The 16,880-nt window shown below is 42.2% G+C and overlaps 1 protein-coding gene across 2 annotated transcripts in view; it reads left to right on the forward strand.

Annotated features, from left to right (window-relative positions):
* The first annotated feature begins 7,752 nt into the window (after positions 1-7,752).
* POPDC1 (popeye domain cAMP effector 1) overlaps positions 7,753-16,880 on the forward strand; it is a 100,625-nt gene continuing 91,497 nt past the window's right edge. Inside the window, exon 1 of one of the 2 annotated variants that reach the window (XM_089665112.1) lies at positions 7,753-7,929. The gene's annotated coding sequence lies outside the window, so the exon portion shown is untranslated. The remainder of the gene's footprint in view (positions 7,930-16,880) is intronic. The other variant, XM_089665106.1, reaches the window with a different exon arrangement.

The following is a 16,880-nucleotide window of genomic DNA, read 5'->3' on the forward strand; positions in this document are numbered from 1 at the left end:
GGGAGGAATCGTGCCCCATCATTAGTATCAGTGGGAGGAATCGTGCCCCATCATTGGTGTCAGTGGGAGGAATCGTGCCCCATCATTGGTGTCAGTGGGAGGAATAGTGCCCCATCATTGGTGTCAGTGGGAGGAATAGTGCCCCATCATTGGTGTCAGTGGGAGGAATAGTGCCCCATCATTGTCAGTGGACGGAGCTCTAATAGGAAGAAGTGGAGCCTAAAGAGAAAGGGGTGGATTTTTCAGATGAAAGGGTGGGACAAATTTAGATGGCGAGGGTGCCCGATTTCAGTCTTGGCTAGGGCAGCACAAAACCAAAATACACCACTGCCGCCCAGCCAATGAAAACCGCCAGCAATTGAGATCTGGAAGCAGGCTGCCTGAAGATGTCAGTGGCTGGGTGGGGAGCTGAAGGACGCCGCATCTCTGGATTCAAGCTATGGTTCCGCTTTAAATTGCTTACATCTCTGTATCTACTGACGTGTGGTTAACACAGAAGGTAACCTCTGATTAAAGTGGACCTTCACTCACTTTATTCCATCTTGCTCCCTCCTTCAGAAAATTGCAACACTGTTTGCGCAGCCAGTATTTCCAGCTCCCCCCCCCCACTGAAGCCTCCTGGGATAGCCATGCCATACATCCCAGAAGGCTTCAGGGCTATATAGAACACACTGAGGGAGATGTACTAAAACTGGTGCACACAGAACCTGGTACAGCTGTGCAGCTTCTAAATTCAGCTTTTTTAATTAAGCTTTGGCAATAAATACTGAAAGCTGATTGGTATCTCTGCAGAGTTGCATCAGATTTTACATTCTCCAGTTTTAGTAAATAACCCCCACTGTGTATGCATAGTACAACCAGGGCTGGTGCTTCCGCTAGGCAAACTAGTCAGCTGCCTAGGGTGCACTGCCACCTAGGGGCACCTGGGTGCAGCACAGGCCAGCACTTTCTCTGTGTGGAATGCTGCCACGTCATGAATGATCCTTCAGGTGAGGGGCAGCAGAGGGGAGGAAGAAAGGACAGAAGATACCGGTGTCTGGGGCCAGTGTAGCAGCTGAGCTGCCACTCCTTTCAGTGTTCCTTTCAGACTCAGCCATTTACTGAAGCCGGCTGGCAGTTGCTGATCACTGTGGATTTCCAACCCTTCTCTTCCCATTCATCAACAGAGGTGGAGCTGTACCTGTGGAGGAAGGTAATGTCTGACTCTGATGTCTCATGGCTATGTGACCCGGCCGGCCATCCATCACATACAGAATGTGTCAGTGATTGATGACATCATCACAATCCCACAGCCTGCTCTTTTAGTGCCTGCTGAGCCTGCTGATCTGTGTCAGTGTTGGTGGTGGTATGTTGTGTCTGATCTGTCACTCTATAGAATCGCTCAGTTCAGGGGTGTTCTCTGTGTATGTATGGGCTGGGCTGCTCACTGCAACTGTTTTTAAAATGTTGTATACTTTTTTTCTTTGGGGGGGGGGGGGCGGGCGCAAGTAGCTGATCTTACCTAAAATAGTCTATCGCTGGCCTTGAGTACAACATAATCAAAAGGCAGGAGGATACAGCTAGTCTCCTGATGACATCACAAACAAGATGGCGGCCTGGATCCCAGCATGTGGTGGCTTTCGTCAGGTTACAGCTGGATAGCACTGGATTTGCTGGACTGGTGAGTGTGCTATTATAGCTGAAACCAATGGACAAGATAGGAAAGGATGGGGGGTTGGATTGGTTGGTTGGTTGGTTGAAGTTCCTCTTTAAGTGTTTTGTCAAGTGTTCAGTATTAAATAAAGAAGATTTGTTGCAGGTTTCTTTTATGCAATGCAATTATTCTGCAAAAGTCTATGTTTACTGTTATTAAAGGAATGAATCTGAATATGGTGATACGCCTGTTCTTTTCTAGGCAGCTGTCGAAAACATTTTGGTTTAGTGACCCTAAAGTACGGTGACTTCCTGGCTAAACATAATTACCTAAAGTGAATTCTCTAATTCATTCTGCCATGAATATTTAAAGTATCCAAATGATCTCTTCTCTGAATAAAGCATGTCTTCCTTCATAACAGTAATACTGAAGACTGAGATGACTTTTTTTTAAATGCTCTATATACCATCCTACAGTTGTGGTGTGATAATAACTCTAGCAGGAGGCTAGAGAAAAAAATCATATCACGGCACATAGGCTCCATCAGTCCCTTTCTAGATAACTAATACAGCAGTGTAGTAATAACTATTATAGCACTCTGATGGAAGTGTCCAACCTTTACATACATTCATTTTCTAAGAAACTATTTCTAACATGTTGAAGCTTATAAGAGATTTTATTGATTGGGTTTATAGATGTTAAGGCCTTTTATAAAGTTTACCAGCAGTCCTATTCAAGAAGAGTAGATCATTAGATTGATTTCTCTTGAATGGGAATGGCCATAGCTGGATTTATTTTCTATTTTTTTATCGGCGGGCAACAATAATATTTTGACCATGCTGCCCCTGGCTCTAACAGTCTTTTCGAGGCAAACCAGTAACAGCTCTATGTGCACCCATTATTCACTTTTGACAAGCTGAAGATCTGAAAGGGTTAGAGGGCTTTAATGATTCAGCAAGTCCCCTTGCTGTCCAGAGGTTAGAGCTGGACAACCCACCAGCAGCAGCATGCAGAATTGACTGAGGGCATGAAGCAGAAGCATGGATGGAGAAGCAGATTGTAGGCAGCTTTTAAACCAGTGTTTACTTCCTGGACAATTTTTTGAGCGCAGAAATGCTTGCAGCAGGAGCACTCTCTGCTGAACCGGCCGAATTTGGATCCATACTCAAGCCCTGTCAATTATTCTAGATAATGAAAACACTGTCATTTTGAGAACACATGGGAATGCTTTTAATAATTAGAACACTGACATGATTTACTTAAGTCCCATACCAGCAAAAAAGTTACTGTTCTGTCTGCCACCTTGAAAAAGAGACTCACCATGCTCTCCAAATGTTGGTGTAAATTTTTTTTTGCTGATTTGGGATATTATTACTAATAATATTATAAATGATTAATATAGTGCCAATAGTTTTCACAGCACTTTACAACATGAAGGCAGTCAGTACAATTACAATACAATGCAATACAGAAGGAATCAGAGGTTTCTGCTCATTAATTCCTAGTAGAATCTAAGAGATTAAGAGATACAAAAGGTAATAACTGAGGGGAATGAGCTGATGAGAAACTAAAAGTACAATTGTTAGGTGGGGGCAGGATAGGCATCTCTGAAGAAAAGGGCTTTCAAGGATTGTCTAAAAATGGACAGAGTGGGAGATAGTTGGACATATTGGGTAAGGAGTTACATAGGATGGGAGAGGCTCGGGTGAAGTCCTGGAGGGAAACATGGGAGGAGGTGAGCTAGAGAGCAGAAGGTCTTGGGAGGAACAGAGATAATGATTAGGTTTGTATTTTGAGACTAAGTTAGTGATGTAGCTGGGTTGGGTGCCAGTTGGAAGCCAGTGGAAGGATCGACAGAGAGGGGTAGCAGACAATGAACAGTTGGTGGATGAGTCAAGCAGCAACATCCATATTGGACTGAAGAGGGGATAGCATATGTCGAAGCAAAAGATAGCCAGGGATTGAATTCAAAGCTCTGTGGTGTCGTTGGTTAGGAAGGAGCATATTTTGAAAATGTTAAGTAAGTTGATGTGGAAAGCTTTGGACAGTGATTGGGTGAGGGCCTGAAAGGATAGTTCAAAGTCCAGGATTACATTTATCACCTTGACATGCAGGGACGAGTTGATAGCTGTGCCATTGATCTTGACAGAGAAGTCAGGGGAAGAGGCACTCAGGGGAGGAAATATTATGAGCTCAGTTTTGGATAGACTTTGGATAGAGTTTAACCATTAGCCGCCCGGCCAATGGCCATTTGGCGGCTTCAAAAGTGTTGCTGCATTCCAGGTGCACGCCATTTGGCATGCTCCCGCACATGCGCAGTTTGCGCTAATGCAGAGCGGCGCAGCAGCGCGATCTGTCACCGGCCGTGTACCTCGGACACGGCCGATGACAGATCCGAGTACCGGCTCCCGTTGCTGGTACCATGTGACCTGCTGTGACCAATCACAGCAGGTCACATGACAGTTGTATACAATGGATGGCTTCATTCATGCCATCCATTGTATACTAGTGCCTAGCTGTGAATGGTCACAGCTAATCACATGCACATGTCATGTGATTAGCTGTGACCAAATCACAGCTAAGCACAAAAAAAAAAAAAAAAAAAAAAAAAGCTGAATGAATCGATTTCATTCAGGTAAATGCTTGCTTATAGCAAAGTAATTCTTTGCTATAAGCAAATTGTGTAAAAAAAAAATACAGATCACTTCCCCAAAGTAGTATAATGTTACTATGGTAACATTGTACTACTTTCGCCATAGTAAAATATGAAAAAAAATCTTTAAAATTTTTTTTAAAAATGTAATAAAAAATTAAAAATAATAAAAAAATTTAAAAAAATTAAAAAAAAAATTTATTTTTTCATACTGTCACCAGTCAGTGTCCCTGTTCACCGCCATGCCAGTTATATGATGACGCTGTACTGCACTGGTGACAGTATGTAAAAAAAAAATAGTGAAAATAATTTTTTTAATTTTTTCATTTTCCGAAAAATTATGACAAAAAAATACAACTTCAAAAAACTCGCCATGCCTCTTATGAAGTACGTTGGACTGTCTACTCTGCAAAAAGGGGTCATTTGGGGATATCTGTACTATTCTGACATTCTTGGACCTCAAGAAATTAGATTGGCTGTCAGTACTTCAGGATTGATCAATATTCAGATCTATACCATAGTTTGTGAACTCTATAACTTTCCTACAAACTAAAAAATACATCCTAATTTGGGTTATTTTCACCAAAGGCATGTAGTAGAATACATCTCGGCCTAAATTTATGAAGAACAATTATTTATTTGTAAACTTTTATAACAGAAACAAAGAAAAATGTGTTTTTTTTTCAAAATTTTTGGTCTTTTTTTGTTAATTTAGCAAAAAATAAAAACCCCAGCGGTGATTAAATACCACCAAAAGAAAGCTCTAGTTGTGTGAAGAAAATGATAAAATTTTAGTTTGGGTACAGTGTTGTATGACCGCGCAATTGTCATTCAAAGTGTGAGAGCGCTGAAACCTGAAAACTGGCCTGGGCAGGAAGGTGTAAAATTGCACGGTATTGAAATGGTTAAGGAAGTAGTGTGACATCCAAACTTTGAAGGACCCCAACAGAGAAAGGAAGAGGAGAGGAGGAAGTAAAATTGTAAGTGACACTGAAGGTGCAGTGGGATAGGTAGGATGAGAACCAGTGAAGAGTACAGTCACAGAGTACTGTAGAGTAGAGTAGAGTTTTTGAGGAGAGAGGGGTGGTCCACTGTATCAAAGGCAGCAGAGAGGTTCAGGAGTAGGAGTACAGAATAGTGTCCATTAGTTCCAGCCATTAGTTGATCATTTATGAGTTTTAGGAGAGCAGTTTCTGTGAAGTGTTGAGGGAAAATTCCAAACTAAAGAGGATCAGGAAAGTTGTTCTCAGTGAAATGGTTGCTCAGTCGGTTGCAGACCAGGTGATCGAGTAGTTTGGAGAAAAAGGGGAACAAGGAGATGGGGGCATAGTCTGCTAAGATTGGTGGGGTCCAGTGAGGGTATGTAAGTATGGGGGTGACTAGTGCATGTTTTAGAAAGTCAAGGAAGATGCCAGAAGAGAGGGAAAAAATTAAGATGTGATTTAGAGAGTGTAAGATAGAGCCAGAGGGTGACAGTAGCATTGCAAGAGAACAGGATCCAGGGAGCAGATGGTTAGGTGGGCATTAGAAAAAAGTTTAGCAACTTTATCTATAGTAGCGGCGCTAAACGAGGGGAGTAATGATTGTACGTGTGGACATGGAGTATAGAGTGGGGGAGGTATCTGTGCAGCGGCGATCCCATCTCGAATTGTATTGATCTTAGTTATTGGTGAACTCCTGGGCAGTGAGTGAGTTAGTGGGCCAGATTCATGCAGCCAGGTTTCAGTAACAGTATCAGTAAATCCTGCTTCAGAATCTTCTTAGTGTGCTTGTTTTCTCTTTACCACTGGATTCTGTATGACATACAATATGATATGATATTCTGTATGATAAAGCCATGCACCTGTCCTTTGCATAGGGTTACCTATGGATGTCTGTGTGGTATGGTTTGAGGATATTTTGCTGTGAAATTCTTCAGAGGAGCATGCTGTCTGCCCAGACACCTACTGTAAAACAAACATCCAAAATGTAAGATTTGTTTTATAAATATCTTTTTAGGTATGCTATGTGAATGGGAACAAATAACAAACTTTGGCTGAAAAAATTGAAATACACTTTAAAGAGGAACTTAAGCCAAAATAGGAAGTTTCCCTTGTCTGCCTCCATCCCCCCTCTTCCTTAAGTATTGGCACTTTAAATTATTTTTGGGGGGAGCGGGTACCTTTCATCATTAAAAGTCACCAGCTACAGTATTTGTAGCTCACCAACTACAGTATTTGTAGCTGCTGAATTTCACATTTTTTTCCAAGATGAATAACCACTTTAAAGTGTAACTAAAAACTTTTTTTCAGTTTGGATAGAGCGGAGGGGGATTAGAACACCTGCCAGGTTTTTATTGCTGTCTGTGCCCCCATTAAGGAGATCCATCCTGTCTATTTGTCCTGTTTACTATTATTGCTGAAGTGAAAGTAAATGAAAATCCCAAATTTTGAGTTATATCCAGCACAGTAATAGAGAGGAAATCTTTAGTGGGAACACTAGTTCTTGTGAAAACCAGAGATTCCCTCTTTTCCTCCCACTTCCTGTTTTGATTATGAGACAGGAAGTGAAAGGAAATATCCCCAGTGGGACACAATGACAAAAATAACATGGCAGTAGGTATAACTCTTCCTTACCTATCCAAAATGGATAAAAAAGTTTTGCTTTTAGTTCTACTTTAACCACATATTCGCATATGTGCATCCTTGGGAAGTGGTAATGAAATCTGGATGATGGCTGCAGCTACTGTAATCATCCAGACATCATTCTTTAGCTCCAGTGATGGACTTTTAAGTAAAAGGGATTGGAGTGGCTATACAGCCACTCGATCACTATTACAAATGACATATAGGCCTCCCTGCCACCGTGTAATGCCATTTCTGGACTTTCCTGTCCCACTGGGGAGCCCAGTGCTTCTGCCAGTGGTCACACAGTCTGACCATAGAGATGAAGGAGGAACTTTCATACCATGATTTTCTCTATGATGTGTGAAACTGGAAGCGACAATGATTTTGTCACTTCCAGTTTTAGTCTTTTATTTACCAGCTGTTACCAGCTAGTAAAGCAACCGATCAAACTGATCCTGATTTGATCAGATGCCTGGAGGGCAAGGGGGTCTAAAATATCCCAGATCTCTCCATAAAAATGACCTGTTACAGCAAATGCTATCACAAGTGATGTAATATAATGTTTGGGGGTTCTAAGTAATTTTCTAGCAAAAAAAAAAAATGCTAATTTTTGCATGTAGGAGATAAATGTCAGAATTGGCTTGGGCAACAACTGGTTAAGTTTGTTTTATTTTGTTCTCTAAATCATCCATAAATAGAAAAAACAAAAACTTGTTACAAAATTGTAAGTTTGTCTGTGACTTTCTGTCATTGTGTTTAACTGGTGAGCAGCACCAGAAAACTTCTGCTAGGAGTGATTCCTCCTCCCAGTGCTCAGCCCCTCCCACCTCCTCCCTCCAGCTGTCAGTGTGGCTCCGCCCCCGGCGTGTCTCCAGCACTCAGAGCCGTGCAGGCTGTGCTGGGAAGGGGAGTGAGCTCGGCGGGTGCTCGGCTGCAGCCTTCTCCCTTCTTTCTGCCTATTTTAGTCACCTCTACCCCACCCCCGGTCACCGATCAGATCGGCAAACTTTCCCGGGACGGACGATCTGCACACACAGGTAAGAGGACGGCGATCAATTGGATCACACATGGCTCTGCCTAACTTCCCATCAAAGTCATCAGATCGCCTGTAAGTGTCAGATCGTTAGTAAGTGGCATCAGATCGCCTGATCGTCAATAAGTGCCAGATCGTCAGTATGATCAGATCGCCTGTAAGTGCCAGATCGTCAGTAGGTGGCATCAGATCGCCTGTAAGTGTCATCGTCAGTAGTTGGTATCAGATCGCCTGTAAGTGTCAGATAGTCAATAAGTGTCAGATCGTCAGTATCATCAGATCGCCTGTAAGTGCCAGATCGTCAGTAGGTGGCATCAGATCGTCTGTAAGTGTCAGATCGTCAGTGTCATCAGATCGCCTGTAAGTATCAGATTGTCAGTAGGTGGCATCAGGTCGCCTGTGTTAGATCGTCAGTAAGTAACAGATCGTCAGTGTCATCAGATCGCTTGTGTCAAATCGTCAGTAAGTGTCAGTAGATCGCCACAAGGTGTCAGATCTTCACTTAGTGTCAGATCTCCACTAATGGTCATCAGATCGCCTGTAAGTGTCAAATCGCCGCTAAGTGTCCTGAGCTGTCAGTCCCATTGCTCCTATGTGTGATCAGAGGTTGCTGTCATGCTTGTAATTGCAGTGATGACTGTGTTATTTCTTGTGATGGTCCCCTGGGGGGGTTCTTTTGTTTAGCAGTGCAGCTTCCAAGCACTATTGCATGCACAACCCGATATGATCCTAAATATGCCAGGCCTGTAGTGTACTGTACTGACAAGTGCAAGGGTGGGAGGCAGGGATCCAGTCCTGGGGAACGCAGCAACAAGAGAGGCTGTTTGGCTTTGCTGAATATTTCATAAGAGCAGCTCCAGGTTCAGGAAACTTGTGTGCAGCAAGCCTGGAGAAATACAAGGATATCCATGAGCAGGGATCCAATGAGAACTGTTAGACTTGGGCACAGCTACAAAGCAGCCCCTGCCAGATCAGCTCTTTTCAGTCTGATTTGCTAAAGGAGTTGACAGTCTTCACTTAATAAATTGGGTGAGAATTCACTAGAATTATCCAATCACATGAAATGCAAATTCCTGCTTTTTTCAGCTACATATGATTGGGTATTTAAAGCTAAACTCCAGGAAAACTAAGGTTCTATGCACATTAGTGTATTTTGTAAGCTCAAGAAACTCTAGAAAAAAAAATGCTGGATGAAAAATGCCGATCATAGCTTTTTTGTGCCGGCTCGTAGCGTTTTATTAGCATTTAGGAGTGTTAGCGTTTTACAGTACATGGAGAAAAAAGAAACGCTCCAAAAAGGCTGTAAGGCTCCATGCACACTAGCATTTTTTATAAGCTCACAAAATTCTAGCAAAAAACGCTGGATGAAAAAGCTGATAACAGAGTTTTTGTGCCAGCTTGTAGTTTTAGAAGCATTTAGGAGTGTTAGTGTTTTACAGTACATGGAAAAAAAATGCTGGATAAAAGCTGTAAGGCTCCATGTACACTAACATTTTTTATAAGCTAAAAAAACTCTAAATAAAAATGCTGGATGAAAAACGCTGATAATAACGTTTTTGTGCCGGCTTGTAGCGTTTTAGTAGCAGTTAAGAGTATTAGTGTTTTACAGTACATGGAGAAAAAAAAAAACAAACGCTGGATAAAAGCTGTAAGGCTCCATGCACTCTAGAATTTTTTTATAAACTCAAAAAACTCTAGAAAAAAAAATTCTGGATGAAAAGAGCTGATAATAGCGTTTTTGTGCCAGCTTGTAGTAGCGTTTTAGTAGCATTTAGGAGTGTTAGAATTTTACAGTACATGGAGAAAAAAACGCTCCAAAAAGCTGTAAGGCTCCATGCACACTAGCATTTTTTTAAGCTCCTAGAAGCTATTATCAGCCAGGGGCAGACTGACCATTTGGAAACTCGGGCACTGCCTGAGAGCCTGGGGTCAGTAGGGGGCCCCACAAGATGCCCCTGGTACCTTTTTTATAGGCTTTTTTGAGTTTGGGCAAGGACACAGGGGCCCCATGATCTCCTATTGCCCGGGGTCCCCATGAGTTGTCTGTCCGCCCCTGCTCCTTATACTCCTCCACCATGTAAGGCCCTCTTCTCCCTTGCACTTTGGCATTCAAAAGTATTCTGACATCATGAAGACTCATACAGGGACTATAGTCCTGCATTGGATAGGAGGACACTGAGGGACAGTCCATTGCCAGACTGTAAGTGTTTTTCCTGCCCCCTAGACAGAAACAACAAGGAAGGACTTTTATGTTTCCTAACGTTAAAGTGTTACTAAACCCAGGACCTTGCATTCACTATATCTGATCTCCCACAGTACACAGAACATGGACATGCAATTATTGTAGTAAATATAAACTGATAAATACCTTTTCTCATCTGCAGTTAGAGCAGTCTTGTGACTTCTATCAGTGTCCAGCCGAGCACTAGCTAAAGTTTGTAAGAGTTTTCTTTCTGCTCTAGGAGGATGGAAATCCCCTGACCCTCTGCCTGGACAGTGCTGATTAGCCCTGTGCTGATCACATGCACCCTCCCAAGAAAAAAAAAAAAACCTGTCTAGCAATACACACCAAACTGAGCATGTACAGGCCTACGGTTCAGTCTGCAGATAAGAGGTGGTCACTTGAAAAAGGGGAGGAACAGAAAATAAATGATCAAATTACCTTTTTGCACAATGCAGAGGATGAACCCATTAGATTCCACAGTGAGTATAACAAGCATGCTTTACTGCATATACAGACTGATTTTACTGTTGTGGGTTTAGTAACACTTTAATCCTTGCCTATGTGCAGGTGAACCTACATACACACACCCTGCACATTGGCCTGGACAGTAGGCACTGTGGATTGGACACAGATCCACTGTCTACCATGCACTCTCCAATTTGTACAGCAAATCTCAGGAAGGATTCATTCTAATTTTTCTCTAAATGGTATCCAAGTGAGCACTCGGTTGCTGTACGGCTGGCTGCTGGGGGTGTTTGAATGGATTTCACCTTGTATCGGGATTTTTGGCTAGATTACTCTGAGCAAGTCTGTTTACTACAGTTATTTGAGTATCCCTAGTCATTGGGATTCACTTTTAAATGTGTGTTGTGCTCTATTTGCTGTTACAATGTTTTAATTTGTTTAAAAAAAAGTAACTTTTTTTATTTCTACTCTTACTTTGTAGCATTGAATACATTTTGCAGTGCCCTATCTCCATTTTAAGGTGCTCTGTTTCTTGCTGTTTTTCCGAAGTTAGACTTTGGGCCTGGTTCACACTAGCCTTCTTTGCAAGTGGTAGACAGGCGTTTGGGAAGCGTTTTTACCGTTTCCCAAACACCTGGGAAAATTCTGCATATTGCAGCACATAGTGCTGTTCAAACAAGAGCGTTAGCGTCACTTTGCGTCACGTCACTGCAAAACGGACACCTCTGGTCAAGTCTGGTCAAGTCAGGAGGAGTTGAAGCCTCCTATTCAAGTCTATGGTGCCGCTCCGCAAACGCCCGGCCGGCGTTTGCGGTTGCGACGCGGTTGCGGGGCGTTTGCGGAGCATTAACACCATTCAAACTTCATTATAGGCATTTGTGGGGCATTTTTAATGCTCTGCAAATGCCTAGCAGCCGCCGCTGAACCGCACATGTGGCGTTTGCGGAGCATTAAAAATGCTCTGCAAACGCCGGACCAAAGCTTGTCAAATGCTATAGGGGTGTTTGGCAAGAGTTGGAGAAACAGTCAAGTGTGAATGAGCCCTTAGGCTTTGGGCCTGGTTCACACTAGTGCGACTTCTGACATAACTTGAGTCACACAGAATCGCATGACAATAGAAATCACAATGGTACCCATTCTAATCAATGCAATTTTGGAAAAGGTTCCTGTACTGCTTTGGTATGATTTACAGTGCAACTTGGCCCCAAAGTTGGCAAAGTTTCATCAAAGCCGCAGCACATATTTGCACTGTAGAGTTACTTTGCAGTAGAGTGAACCGAGCTTTAGGCCTCATTCTCACTGGCACTATCAAACCTGCATTTATATGCATTAACAGGGCATTGCTAAACACATAGAAATGCATGAAATGATTATTTTTTTAATGGTCCTATTCACACTGTGCATTTAGACGCATTCAGTTTAGCCACATTTTGAGAGAAAAGGATAGTGTGCATCCTGTGTCCAGGATCCTATTAGGCAGTCTAAGTGCGGCTAAACGCATGTAAACTTGGCTAAGCTTGTCTTAAGCCTTTTGCTGTCAGATTTGTTTTTGCGTTTTTGTTTACATATTTAAAAAATAATTTTAGCCCTGAAGATTTCATGACACTCATAACTATATGAGCACAGTGGCTAAATGGTTCGCGCTTCCACCTGGCATTACTAGGTTTGTTGGTTCAAACCCCAACCACGGCACCTCCTGCCTGGAGTTTGCATGTTCTCCCTGTGCCTGTGTGGCTTTCCTCCCACACCCCAAAGACATGCTGGTTGCAGGAGTGGACTGACAACTCATGGGGCCCCCGGGCAATAGGGGATCATGGGGCCCCTGTGTCCTTGCCCAAACTCAAAAAAGCCTATGAAAAAGGTACCAGGGGCATCTTATGGGCCCCCCTACTGACCCCAGTGCCTGAGTTTCCAAATGGTCAGTCCGCCCCTGGCTGGTAGGTTAATTGGATCCTGTTTAAATTGGCCCTAGTATGTGTATGTATGAATGTAAATTAGGAACCTTAGATTGTAAACCCCTTGAGGGTTAGGGACTGATATAAATGTACAATATAGGTAAAGCACTGCGGAAATTGACATTATATAAGTACCTGAAATAAATGATATATATATATATATATTTTTTATTTTATTTTATTTTTTTTTAAATCAGGAGCCCTAGAGAATAAAATGGAGGTAGTTTAATTTATTTATGTCCCACGATATTAGCACATGGTCTAGGAAACTCAAAATGTCAGTAAAAAATACAGTAAAATTAATTTTAGGGCACAGAAACACAAGAAATTACCTAATATTTGGTACAATATAAAAGATGTGTTGTGCTGAGTAAATAGAATTCTATCATGTCAATCCTTAAAATTGTGTGATATGTAACATGTAGCGCAGTCAACGTTTTCATGTGCAGGTGCTCCCGATGCATGCTCTCAAGTGTATTTCTTTACACTTTTTTATAAACTTTTTTTCCCCATCACGATGGGGACAAATGAGATGTAATTTTTGGTGACAGATTCTCTTTAATTAGACATCTGGGATTGCGTTCCATTAGCTTTTTCCCTAGCCATACTGACTGCGGAAAGTGACACGGGTGACCTGGCGGCAGGGGCGGACTGACCATTTGGAAACTTGGGCACTGCCTGAGAGCCCGGGGTCAGTAGGGGGCCCCATGAGATGCCCCTGGTACCTTTTTCATAGGCTTTTTGTGAGTTTGGGCAAGGACACAGGGGCCCCATGATCCCCTATAGCCCGGGGGCCCCATGAGTTGTCAGTCTGCCCCTGCCTGGAGGAGACATTTTACAAAGATTTAAGGAGATCAGTGATTTCACGTTTGCTGGTCTTCTTCCTTTCTGCCTGGTGGCACTTGCCATGCTTGTCCCAGGTCCATCATTGGGCACAAGAAGCATGATGGGAGTGTGCTCAGGAAGGGGAGGGGCATTCGTTATTGGAGTGTTTGGTGTTTGGAATTGATCCAAAGGGATTGTTTCCATTTGAAGCCAACAGTTGGCTTGTCTGTTTAGCACACACTACAGCTACTGGGAGTGTGTATAAAACATCCCCTCTGTCATGTCATAGTCAGTAGCAGTAAAGGGGGTAAAGCAGGAACATCTAAACAAAGGAAAAAGTTATCTGGGAGTCATAAAAGTTGTTTATTCTACCCAGATGACTACTACTGCATTTGGAAAAGTTAAATACAAGTTCCAGTGTAAATGAAGCAACTGATTGAGTGAATATTTACAACTCTTTTAGCAAGCGATCCTATTGTCCTTATGTTTGCTTTATTGTGACTATTACTTAAAATTTAGCAAAGCCAGACCTGGTTAATTCATGTCTTCTGTACAGGTTTCTGATTTAGTCATTTTTAAAAACTTTTCAGTGTGTCTTGCATACTTTTTACCATAATCTGCAGTGTATGCTTTTTCATACGTGCGTATTCTTCCCTTTGGAGTAGGATTGAGGAAAATGCATATACAGTGATCAGCGTGACTAAGGGTGGCCATACACACTACAATCTGATTGTACGGTCCCCGCACAATCTCATTTACATTTACCAAAATGTAATATGTAATATTACATAATATTATATTATGTAATATGAGGACAAAGCTATACAATGCAATCATTTCTATCCAGTCCTTATATTGCATTTGTTGGTAGCTCTAAAGTTGATTGTAAAATCAGATTGTATAATGCATGGTCAGCTTAAGGTCTATTTAAAAGTTTTTTCTTCCAAGAGTTACACTTTTATCTGAGATTGACACGTTTCTATGTAATTTAAATTGGAAAGTGTGTGACGCTTGGGTGAAAAACATTTACAAACTGACCCCTAAGGATGATCTCAGATGGGCAGCAATGTCAGAACCACTAATGTCAGGATCGCCAGATCAGGACAGCCAGATGCAGCAAGATGTTGCTCCACCGCTGGTCTGAACATGTTGAATCTTGGTCACTAGAGATGGGAACAACATCTTGCAGCCCATGATAAAGTGGAATTTGAGTTGGTATCATTGGTAGGAATAGTGCCCCATCATTGGTATCATTGGAAGGAATAGTGCCCCATCATTGGTATCATTGGGAGGAATAGTGCCCAGTCATTGGTATCATTGGGAGAAATAGTGCCCCATCATTGGTATCATTGGGAGGAATAGTGCCCAGTCATTGGTATCATTGGGAGAAATAGTGCCCCATCATTGGTATCATTGGAAGGAATAGTGTCTCATCTCTGGTACCATTTGGAGGAGTAGTGCCTCATCATTGGTATAATTTTAAGGAATAGTGCTCCATCATTGGTATCATTGGAAGGAATAGTGCGCCTTTATTGGAATTATTGGGAGGAATAGTGTCCTATCATTGGTATCATTGGCAAGAATAGTGGCCTATCATTGGTAGGAATAATGCCTCATCATTGGTATTATTGGTAGGAATAGTGCTCCATTGTTGGTATCATTGGTAGGAGGCTGGTATCTTTTTCATAGGCTTTTTTGAGTTTGGGCAAGGACACACGGGCCCCATTATCCCCTCTTGCCCGGGGAGCCCCATGAGTTGTCAGTCTGCCCCTGGTAGGAATAGTGGCTAATCGTTGGTATCATTGGTAGGAATAGTGCCCCATCATTGGTTTCATTGGTAGGAATAGTGCTCCATTGTTGGTATCATTGGTAGGAATAGTGCCCCATCATTGGTATCATTGGTAGGAATAGTGCCCCATCGTTGGTATCATTGGTAGGAATAGTGCCCCATCATTGGTATCATTGGTAGGAATAGTGCCCCATTGTTGGTATCATTGGTAGGAATAGCGCCCCATCGTTGGTATCATTGGTAGGAACAGTGCTCCATCATTGGTATCATTGGTAGAAATAATGGCTAATCGTTGGTATCATTGGTAGGAATAGGGCCCCATAGTTGGTATCATTGATAGGAATAGTGCCCCATTGTTAGTTTCATTGGTAGGAATAGTGCCCCATCATTGGTATCACTGGTAGGAATAGTGCCTCATCATTGGTATCATGGGTAGGAATAGTGCCCCATCATCATTATCATTGGTAGGAATAGTGCCCCATCATTGGTAGGAATAGTGCCCCATCTTTGGTATCATTGGTAGGAATAGTGCCCCATCATTGGTAGGAATAGTGCCCCATCATTGGTAGGAATAGTGCCCCATCATTGGTAGGAATAGTGCCCCATTGATAATGTTAGTTGGCAGAATAGTGCCTCGTATCAGTGGAAGTAATAGTGCCCCTATAGGACAAAGGCAAGCAAAGGGCCGCAGTCTGGAGACCACTGCATTATATCACTGAGTCTGATGCACCCTTTTCATAAAAATATGGTAAGCCACCCTAGCAACAGAGTATATTCTCTTCCTCTAGTGGAATACATTACAATATTTTGAGAAATCATTATTCCCACAATATCAGGGCTCCTCCACTACAAATATAGGAGATCATTAGCCATGTCTGACTTGGCAGACTCATTCTACAGTAATACCTGGGAAATTGTCAGGCTGCACAAGAATAAAAATGGGTAATGACAAGAAGAGGAAATGAGAGCAAAGTATAATTGCTAATCCCCACTTAGGTAAATGTGCCCTGACTTGTACTTTCCATAACTTGGTTAAATGTGGTTTTCCCTGCTCATGACAAAAGCAGGATTGGATTTTACTTAATGGAGAGGCGTTGGCCTTGTTCACACTTGAATATTTACGTACATGTGCAGCTACATAATACATGACAATATCTGTGACAGTATTATCAGTAGCACTGTGTACATCCCTGCAATCTCTGTGTTGTTTCAGTGGCATATACTGTACATCATCATGCATGTTACGTACAGCTTCATTTGTATTTAACTGCATAAGGAATTCACAAGTGTGACAGGACCTTGAAAGCAGCTGTTCTGGGGCCACTAACACATTCCAAGATGGCTCAGTTATTGGATTTATTGTGAGTGTTACGACCCACGCCACTTGTCATAACTGCTGAAGGGCAAATGGTTCAGCTTTTCCTTGGCCCACATGCAGTGCTGGATTAAAGCTGTATTAGACCTAAAAAGCATAATTTTTTTTATATTGTATCTGGACAATTCTTAGATGGGATGGCTTCATTAGATTTCTCTTTTAGGCTTTCTTTCTTCTATTTTCATCTGGTGATCCAGCCGGTAAGTCTGTTGTTTTTCAACACAGAAAATCTCTTACAGATGTATCCATTTACAGGGATAGGACAAATCATTTAACACTGATGGAGGGCTTACAATGATCAGCTTTTATTTATTTATGTAAA

Source organism: Staurois parvus, unplaced genomic scaffold (assembly GCF_062004578.1).
Source record: "Staurois parvus isolate SC_StPar_1 unplaced genomic scaffold, SC_StPar_1.0 ptg000048l, whole genome shotgun sequence".
NCBI classification, from domain to species: Eukaryota; Metazoa; Chordata; class Amphibia; order Anura; family Ranidae; genus Staurois; species Staurois parvus.